Source organism: Phocoena phocoena, chromosome 3, assembly GCF_963924675.1.
Source record: "Phocoena phocoena chromosome 3, mPhoPho1.1, whole genome shotgun sequence".
NCBI classification, from domain to species: Eukaryota; Metazoa; Chordata; class Mammalia; order Artiodactyla; family Phocoenidae; genus Phocoena; species Phocoena phocoena.
Genome location: NC_089221.1, coordinates 157,348,560 through 157,358,455, shown reverse-complemented (window position 1 = coordinate 157,358,455; position 9,896 = coordinate 157,348,560).

The window sequence follows — 9,896 nt, the reverse complement described above, 5'->3', positions numbered from 1 at the left end:
TGAGAGGCTGAGGGCCCTAGGCCCTGTTAGCCAGACCCTACCAGTCCCCTGTCTCGAGACCCAGCCTCCCCCAGACCTCACTATCTATGGAAGAACCAGCCTGTGCTCTGCACCTCAGCTGCTGCCCCCCCCAATGCTGTAAACACATCACAATGCTCACTCAAAGTGCCTTCAGGGGTTTATATCTCCAGAGAGGGGCACAGAACCTTCTGGTGGTGCTGGCTCTCTAGCCCCAGAGAACTGACCCACAGCTGACTGTCTGCAAATGATTATTGTGTCCTCAGAGCTTCCTTTTATATATATATATATATATATATATATATATATATATATATATATATACAGGAAGGAGCATGTGAAAGATACACGCACAGTTTAAAAAATAAGATGGATTCCTGTGTAATCCCCAGGTTACTGAATTTACCTTCCTCCTGATTCTGTTCTCCTGGTTTGGTGCCCCCCTCCCTTGGGAAAAGGAGGCATCTTCAGGCCAGACAGGTATGGGAGGCCCATGGTGGGCACCTCAGGGGAAGGATCCCTGCCCTTGTCAGGAGACCTGTTAGAGAGCCAGGAGGTGTCAGGCAGTTGCCTAGGGAGAGTGAGGCCCCAGTGCCCACCAGGACCTCCCTGCCCCCTTCCCTGGAGTCCAAGCGATGGAAACACGGGATGGACAGAACAGGGTGCCTACCCAGCTTTGGCCAGGAGGGGGCGAGGTGAGCTGGCTAGAGGGCTTGCCAACATCCATGGCCACCTCCATTGTCAGGCTCAGAGTCCCCAGCCCAGATCCTCACCTTCAGCTTGACCCACGCCAGGGGCCTGGCTGGGGTCTGGCGTCAAGTTCCTCCCCTCTGGGGGTCCCTGAGTCCAAATACAAGGTCAGACACGAGGATGCTGAATAAGAAGGCCCCCTGGGGAAGGTGGATAGAGGGACAGAAGTACCAGCAAGAGCAAAGGGGCAGAGGCAGGAGAGAGAGGGAATAGGAAATGCCAAGACCCCAGGCCTGGCAGGTACCTCATGCAGCTTCTGTGTGTGGCACCTGTGAGGTGGACAGCATTTGTGCCAGGTTATTGGCAGTCAGAGAGGTTGCAAGCCCACCCAAGGTCACACAGCTAGGATTGAGCCCCTGGAACTTGGACTCCAGAAAGCCTGTTGCCAGCACCTTCACTATTCCTCTGGCCCTACCCTGCCTCTGGAGACATTGGAGCTTCAGTACATCTGCAGGCTGCAACATTATCTTGGACTCCTCCAGTGATGGGGAGCTCACTACTTGTGAAGGCACTCAACGTCCAGGACGTAACTGCAGAACTTTATCCTCTTAAAGAGTTCCCTGGATGGGGGTGGGGTGGGGATGGGGGCCTTCTGCCTACTTGCACTCCCCTACCTGCTCCTGGCTCTGTTGGGCTGGCCTCTATAGATTTCCTGAGCCCAGAGGAGACCCTGAGATAGGCTTCTGTCCAGATAGAGGTGGGGTGTGGAGAGGGCCGCACCCTTCCCTCTGCTCAGCTCAGATCCCTTCTTCTCTAGGCACACTCTCCAAGCCCACCCTCCTACATGTCCCTCCTGGTGCAGGTGCAGGGATTATTACAGCTATTCTGATGGTGTGGGTCCCAGGAGGGGACTTACACACCCTCCATGTCCATTTTCCTGCCCCACCCCTGGGCAGCTCTGCCCCTTGTCCTGGGCCTGGGCTGGAGTCTGGGGGTTGCCAGGTCATGTGGGAAGCCTGTGGTTGGCACAGGAGTGGGCTCACCCAGAGCCACACAGCGGTCAAGGGACAGTGTGAGGACCCCCATAGCCCAGTTCCACACATGTGAGAGGGCTGGCTCTGGGGTCTCTCTCACCTTCGGACCCTTTGAGCATACCTGCTCCTGCCTCAGTTTCCCCATCTCATGCAGGCCCCTCCCTCCCTGCATCCTCACTCTGGCCCCCTCACTCTGGCCCAGCTCACAGGGACAGGCCGGGACCATTCCCCACCCAGGGCCTTTCTCCCTTTGCCTCACCCAGGGCCTTTCTCCCTTTGCCTGGGGCACTGTCTGGGAATGGGCGGTTCCTGCACGCTCACCTCAGCTCTCCTGGGCACCATGGTCCTCCCTGGAAGGCCAGCTCCACTGGGCAAGGATGTTTCTCACCTGGTTCTCGGCCTCACTCCATGCCTGGGCAGACAACAGGTAAGGCGCGTACAGGGAGCCCTGCTCAGTGAGCCTCGCACAGGGGTGCCAAAAAGCACATCTTTGTTTTTAGGACCCTCTGACTAACATTTAGCTTTTCCTCCCATTTTGAATATAGGTGACATTCCCAAACAGCAGTATGTGCTGGACCTATGACATCAGCAACAGAAACCTCAAGACATTTTCATGTCGTGTCATAGCTGTTGCAGGAACCATGAAATCTTGTTTCTGTTCCCTGCTCAACTGAAATTACAGAGGTTGTCAGCCTGCAGCCAGCCTTTTCATCTCTGGTGCTGGTGACAATGCCGCATGCCGTGCCCCCTTCTGCACAACGCTTCACTTCCATATCTTCTGGCTTTATGGAGGTGAACGCAGTTAGAAGGACACACTGGTGGTGTGTGGTCTGGAAAGTTCTAACCACACTTAGAACGTCTTGGAAGCCATCACCCTTGTAATGGAAGGTAATGGAAACCTATTGCCCCTGAAGTCACATGCCACAAAAGTCTTAAAGCTTTTGATAACTGGATCTGTTTCTTTTGTGATGGTGCATCATTTATTTTAGGCAGTAATAAAACCTTGTTCTGAGAAGGAGCCCGTGGGCTTCACCAGCCTGCTAGGGGGTCCCTGGTGCCTACATAGCCTCTCTGCTCTAACCTCTGGAGGAGGTCAGTAGGGGTGGGAGAGAGGCCCCACTTGGGGATATGTAAGACAGGCTGCAGGGCAGGGGGCCAGCAGAGATGTCTGTGCTGGAATTTGAGGGGCAGGAAGAGCCCCAGTGACTCAGGGGCTTTCCCTGGTGGTTCCTGCAGTGTGGCCAGGGAGGGGCTGGAGGCCAGGGATCCAGCAGGAGGAGGCCACCAGGACCAGGCTGACCAGGGTGTGGAGCCACAGCACCCAGCAAGGTGGTAGGTAGGGGAGGGAGGAAGAGTGGGGCCCTCATGGGTCTAGGGGTGGGGAGACACAGATTGTGAGGGGGCATGCAACACTAGTCTCCACCTGGACCAAGCTGTTCTCTTGGGACTCACCCCTAGGTTTGAGGGGGCTGATGTCTGTGCCTCTCTCTGGGGGCCCTTCTCCCCTTTCAATCCCCGGACAGAGGACAGCAGGAGGGAGGGACTCCACCTGGCCTGGGAGGCATCTAATGAATTCAGGGTTCCAAAAACCCTAGGAAAGGGAAAAGTTGGACCCCGCCCATTCTGCGGTCTGGTGACTAGTTCCACAAATTCCACAAACCTTAGTGGCTTAAAATGACAGTCCTTATATATGCCACCTTCTTGGGGGTTAGGACCTAGCGGCATCTTGGTGACATGTACTGGCATGAAGTCTTGCGTGAGGTGCAGCCAGACAGCGGCAGTGCCTGGGTTTACACCACAGGCTTTGCAGGGGGTTAGAATTGCGACCCCCAAAATCACACCCATCCAGAATCTCCAAACGGGATCTTGTCTGGAAATGGTATCTTTGCAGTTGTAATTAGTTGAGAATCTTGAGATGAGATGACCCTGGATTAGGGCGGGCCCTGAATCCAATGACAAGTGTCTTTATAAGGAGATTTGAGACACAGACAAGGGGAGATGGCCACGTGACAACAGAGGCAGAGGGTGATGCAGCCATAAGCCAAGAGACGCCTGGGGCATCAGGAGCTGGAAGAAGCAGGAAAGATCTGCCCCTAGAGTCTCTAGAGGGTGCACACTCTACCTACACATTGATCTCAGAGCTCTGGCCTCCAAACCTTGGAGAGAATAAATGTCTGTTTTTAGCCACCACATTTGTGGAAGTTTGTCATGGCCTCCCCAGGGCCTCATGTGGGCTGGTTCCTGGGGCTGAAAGGGTGGGGGCCCCTTAGACACCCCTCTTTCCTTTCACCTGCCTGTCCGGGTGGTATCTGCACACATCAGCCTGAGGGTGGCCGACTTCTAGCAAGTGGCCACCTAGCCTGCCCAGCTGGGTATGTGTCCCCCACTGGGCATGTGTCCTCTGCTGTGACCGCCACACCTTGAAGTGGTTCTGGGTCTTGGGGTCAGACCAGTTCCTTCCCAGGTGCCCCCTGTCCTGCAGCCCTCAGCAGGACTAGGGGAAGGACTGAAGGCAGTCCGTGCTGATACTGAAAGACACTCCCTCACCCTGCTTCCTTCACTCATCGCTCCCAAAGCCCCGTGTCTGGAGGAAGCCAGGTGTGGAGAATGTCTCTGTAGCTGCAGTTATTGCAAAACTGCCCTGAAGAAAGATGGGCAGCTGTGGGGGCGGGCTCATGTGCCTGCCTGCCACCACCTCCCCCAGCCAGCTCCAGGCCCAGGCCCAGGTGTGGATTATCCTCAGAAGAAGGAGTCAGGATTCACAGAATCTCCCAAGGACTCATGAGCATCTCGCTTGCCATCCCACTGAGCAAGGCTAGGGAGCCTGGACGACAAGCAGATTGGGGTCTGGGTTATGGAGGGCTCAGGCACCCTGGTTCCTGGCACCTAGCAAGTGGCCCTGCTCAGAAGCTGCATGTGGTCCCTGTCCCCCTGAGTGAAGCTGAAAGCCCCCCATGCCCACGGCCTTCTGCCATCTGGCCCCCTCTCATTCTAATTTGCAGGTATCAGGCAGCTCAGCTGTGCCCAGGGTCCTGTCCCGGGGCCTTCGCACTGACTGCTCCCATCCAGGTGAGCTCGCTCCCTCCTTCCTTCCTCCTTCCGAGGAAGGAGGTGCTCCTCTGTACCCCCTATCCATTTGAAGCAGCCCTCCCTGCTTCTCTCAGCCCTTCACTCCACTCTCCTCCATTGCACATGAAAGTATTTAATACATTTGTTTCATTGTTTTTGTCTATCCTCCACCACCCAGCAGGGCCTTTGCAGTGGACACACCATAGATGCTCAAAGATGGGAAGGAGAGCAGGGGGGCAGCCAGCAGGGGACAGTGGCTCAGAGAGGAGCTGCCTGATCTTGGGCCACACAGACTGGATAAGAGGTCACAGGCTCTGCAGGCACCATGCTGTGTCCTGCCAGGCCAAGGGCAGGCAGTGCTCACTCTTGCCATCTGAGGCGTGCCATCGTCCTTTGGAGCAAGATTGGAGCAAAGGCGGTCAGGCGGGGGCGCTCCTGCCTAGGCAACTGCTACCCTGGCTGGGAACCTTCTGTGCTTTAATTAAAACTCATCTCTCTGCCTGACCCCACTCTGCCATCACATTCTCCATTTAATTGGGGCCCTTCAGAGTGACCAAGGTTAATTAAAAAGCCCAGCCAAAGGCATCACGGTGTCCCAGCATCTGCTGCCAGGGTCTGCCCGCGTGCACCCTGCCTCATACCCCAGAGGGCTGGCCTCACACCTGCCACCCCACATTGGGGTGCAGCTCCATGATCCCCACTCTGGTCTCTCCAAGAGTGTGAAAATCCCTCAGGGATCCTGAGGCTCGGAAGTGGCTTGCTGTCCCCACCAAGTGAGGGCAGCCTGGCTCTGGGGACACCAGCCTGTTTGTGCCAGGTCCTGATTCCAGACTGGGGGGCTGGCTGCTGCTTCTGGCTCCCAGGTCATGGTGGGCCGGCCCTGCCCTTTTCAGCACCCCATCTCTACCCGCAGGCCCAGCTGGGCACCTGCCCTGGAGAGTCCCCTTCTTGGGAGGGTGTCTCAAGCCTTTTCCTGCACAGGCTGCTACCTCCTACCACCCCTTGTTAGAACTGTCTGTGAAGGACAGGCCAGGGTTGCCCTGGAAGGCACCTGGCTCCCCAGGTGTGCTCAGGGGGGTGGGTGCCCTGTGAGGGAGGCCAGTAGGCAGGCAGAGGCCTGCCAGATGAGAAGTCAGGGACATCAGGATCTGGGATCTGATCCTTCAAAGGCCTGGCTCTAGAGAGGGAGACATGGATAGGCCGAGGAAGGCGAGTCCCTGACAAAAGCAGGCCTTGTTCTGCCATAGACGGGAATAAAGAAGGCCTGAGTGTCTCACCGCTGCCCAGAGCCTGAACATCAGGGCAACAGGCAGAGTCCAGGCCCAGAAGCCCAGCAGAGCTAGGCTGAGGGCTGGGGGAGCCTGAGCAGGTGGGCCAGGTGGTGTGAGGAGGCCCAGCATTGCTTCTGGGCCTGGAGAGAAATTATCCCTCATAACTGAACGAGGAAAATATAAAAAGAACAGCTGAGACTGGGACAGACCCAGATCTGGAGACTGCTGGCCGTGCTGGGGTATCAGCTGGGCTGGTGCTGCTGTCTGCCAGCGTGTCAGGCCAGGCTGGGTTCGAGCTGCAGCTGGAGAGCTGCAGGGGGAACCCTGGAGAGGCCTCTGGTCCTATTCCAGGGCCCAGGTGTGTCCTCATGTCCCTCAACCCAAGGGCCTGCTCAGGGACCCCAAGCCCTGTGATAGGGGAAATAGGAAGTGGTCGTACCTGTTCCTGAACCTGCTGGCTGAGGAAGCATATCAGAGTGGATGGTGGCCTGTCCCACTTGTCACGTCAGCCTTGGGCTGGGTTGCAGGAGCTGGACCCTGTGGCTCAGCCCCGACTGGCTCACAGTCGAGGGTCAGCCCAGGTGAGGGGCTAAACCTGGGGTCAAGAACAAAACTCCTCTCTTTTTGTCCATCATAGGGCAGGCTGTGTGACAGGGAGAGGCAGAGAGCGGGTCTGAACCACCCGTGAGTGTGTCCTAGCCTGAGGTATCCCACCTGTGCTGTGTGCAACCCCACCTGTAGTATGCTCCCTCGTATTGTCCCCACCTGCAGCATCCACACCAGCAGGGTCCCCATTTGTATCCTCCCTACCTGTACTCTCTCCTTCCCACCTGCATCCTCCTGACTTGCAGTGTCCTTCTCACCTGCAGTGTCCCCAGCTGCACTACCCCCACCTGAGTCCCCAGCATACCTGTTATCCTCGGCTACTCTGGGGCAAGCTGAGCTGAGCTGTCTGGGGGAGGAGGCCACACTGTCCTCCTAGTCTGAGTGGGTGGGTGCTGGGTTGGAGCTCTACCAGCTTCCTCACACCAGCTGTGGGCTGGGGTGTCCATCCTCCCCATCTGAGAGGCTAGAACTCTCCAACCTCCACAACCACCAGGAGTAGTTGCCAAACAAGCACTGGCAGGGCTGTGGGTCACTGGGAAGTGCCAGGGCAGCTCCCCAGTGGTCCAGTGGGTGGGAGACTTGGAGCTGAGGCGCTTAGGCATGGGCTGGGGACCAGGGAGTTGTTGCTGCACCCGCAGGGGTGTCCAGGAGCCTGGGTGAGGCCACCCATACCCCATACCGTGGGGGACATCCATGAAAACCAGCCCTCTGGAGACAGGCAAGGGGCAGACCCAGACCCAGCTCTGAGCTGCCAGGCTGATGTCTGACCTCAGACTGACCCTGATCCTGTCCCAAGCAGCACCTGTCCTTCCTGGACACTTGCCCAGCTGGAGCTGCCTGCGCTGGATGCAGCCCCTTCCTGGGGGGCTTCCAGGGCAGGGGTGACCCAGTGTATGGATCCTGCCTGTCCTCAATGTGCCGTTGACTCTGAGAGGCTGGGACAAGGCCTGCCTCTTTCCCAGCCTCAGTTTCCCTGTTTGCAATGTGACCAGAGACCTGGGATACCTTTCCTCACAGCCACCTCCTGGGGACCCTGATATGGGAGCTGGGGTGAGGCTCCATGGTGGGCATGCACACAGGGACCCCCTGGTATCGCTGCAGAGACAGCTGATACTGACGCCACTTGTTGTAAGGGTGGCCCATTGCAGGTGTCCCAACCACTCCCAAATCTCCTCCCAGATAAGGGGCATTCCCCTCAGGCTTTCTGATAATCTGGCTTACTCAGACTGGCCTGCACAAGGGCTGGAGCTGGGGAGGGTGGATCTGTTGGGAGCTGGGTCTAGAGCTGGGGAGATAGCTCAGCCCTAGGAGCTGGTCAGGGCCCCTGCAGAGGCCTGTAGCCCTGGGGACGGGCCAGCTTGACATCATATCCCACCACCACCAACCCCCACATGCAACACACACACAGCTTCTCCTCTGCCTTGCATGGGCCCCTGAGGTGTGGCTGGCACTGACCTTCCATGTCCCCAGGGGACAGTGATACAGGAACCACAAAGGTTATGGCAGTGAGGTGGTGAGAAGGCTGCAGCAGAGGCCAGGGGAGGCTTGAGACTGGAGGGATGGAGGCAAGGGTGAAGGAAGGTGAGAGTGAACTGTGGGTGGGACCAGAAGGTACATATGAGGTCTCAGTTTTCCTTAAGACTCTGTCCTGACTAACGTGCTGAATGCCCTCGGGCAAGTCATGTCTTGCCCAGGTCAGTTTCTCCATCCATGGATTAGAGGTCCCCCTTTAGCTCAGAGTGGAACCAGTTTGTGATGGGTGCAGGCTGAGGCACTCCAACTCCAACTCATGGGCACTGGGGAGCCATGGAAGTATCTTGAGAAGAGGAGGGGGCTAGCTTGGGGATGTGCGACCCATGTCCTCTGTTCCTGAGGTTCCTGTTCTCTGGCCCAGACCTGGGAGCTAAGAGCACACTCAGGGAAGAAGCACATGTGATCTATGGGGCTCCTTCCAAAATCCAGACATCAAACAGCCTTCCCCAGGGCTCCCGGCTTTGCCTCTCTGAAGGTTGCAGGCTGACAGGCTGGGCGAGCCAGTTGAGGTGAAATGAACCCCTGTAACCTATAGGCAGCACAGGGAGCTAAGGAGCCGGGGAGGGCTGTTGAGCCCTGCTGGAGATTCTGCATAGGCCTGCCTGCCTCTCTGCAGTCTGGTTGTTAGGCAAGGGGCAGACAGGTTGGGAAGTCCCCCTTCTCTCCCAAGACCTTCCCATTGCTGTCCTGGAATTCCACCATTCAACCTCTTGCATTAAGGCCTAGACCTCCCCACATTCCTGTCTTTAGTTCTGCAGATGGCCTCTGGGGTTGGGACGGGTTGTGTGTGTAGAGGGTCCTGACATCTGCCATAGGGACTTGGAGAAGGTTGAAGGAGATGGAAGCCTGAGAGGAGCTTGGACAGGAGCTGTGACTGGACACAGAGCCCTGGGGAATCTGAGGGCACTGGCGAACCTTTGGACCTCCCCTTGGAGGGTCTTTTCTTTCACAGAAACTCACCTCCTCCTAGAAGCCCTCCTGGATTAATGGCAATTCCTCAAGTGTTGGCCACCTCCAACCACACAAGTGCCCAGCTGGCAGGATTCTGGCCAGTGCTGGCCCACTGCCGGTGGGTGAACTAGCTGGCTCTTCACCTCAGTCTGGGATGCAGGCATCAGGGGTTTCTGGTAGTAGGCCTGCCTCCTCCTTTAAGAGTGGAGGGAAGGCCCTCCCAGCGCTGGGCCTCCATGGGCAGGAGGGCGTGCCATCCCTACCAGCCCAGCGCCTCCCTCCCATCCCAGCCTGCCGTGTTTGGGTGGACGACTCTTGGTCCTTATACCATAAACACCAATTTGCAGGGCCCTGAGAGCCAAATGACTGTTTACTGTGTGCTCCAGAGACTCAAATAAAAAAAGAGAGAGGGAGAGAGAAAGAGAAAGACGTGATTGAGGAGCCAGCCTGGATCTAAACATCAATTAGCACCTTCTGACTAGCTTCTGTCCCAGCTGCCAGGCCAGGCAGTGGTGGCTCCCAGGCTGGGGCCCTCCCCAGTGCCCTGGGCACCCCCTTCGTCCTGGCCTCTGTAGGGATGGACTTCTCAGTAGTATAGGATGCCTGAGGGGCCCAGACTGAGGATGTCAGAGCCATAGAAACAGCACAACATGCTCACCTCCTCTTGGGAGCCCTCGCAGATGACCCAGAAGATACAGAAGGGGCCATCACCCAAGTCTCTGGG